At 43.0% G+C, this 377-nt stretch overlaps 1 protein-coding gene across 2 annotated transcripts in view; it reads left to right on the forward strand.

Annotated features, from left to right (window-relative positions):
- The window catches only part of evlb (Enah/Vasp-like b), a 67,172-nt gene that overhangs the window by 12,298 nt on the left and 54,497 nt on the right, over positions 1-377 (forward strand). The window lies entirely within an intron of this gene.

The following is a 377-nucleotide window of genomic DNA, read 5'->3' on the forward strand; positions in this document are numbered from 1 at the left end:
AGAAAGAGCCCACGGGTGGGATATTTTCCTGAAATGTCAAAGTATGTACAGTAAATATGGGAGGGGTTTATTGGTTACAGGCAGGCTGCTGGGATGTGGAACCTACCCAGAAGATTAGTATTATAGCTACACACCACTTAGTGTATATGATTTATAATCTGCATGCATATGGTTAACAGAGTAAGGGAATATTAAAGGGGCAAATGTTGGCATTGCATGCTCAAATGTGGTAGGTTTCATTGATGTCGCGATTAACCCTTTCCAAAGCCAATTGAGCCACAACTTCCAACAAAGGGATCCATTGCTTTTTCTCCACCTGTGTCCCCTGTTGCTAATGTAAGCTTTCGGATCCCTCTCTCTCTCTCTCTCTCTCTCTC

The sequence above is a fragment of the Etheostoma spectabile genome, chromosome 18 (assembly GCF_008692095.1).
Source record: "Etheostoma spectabile isolate EspeVRDwgs_2016 chromosome 18, UIUC_Espe_1.0, whole genome shotgun sequence".
NCBI classification, from domain to species: domain Eukaryota; kingdom Metazoa; phylum Chordata; class Actinopteri; order Perciformes; family Percidae; genus Etheostoma; species Etheostoma spectabile.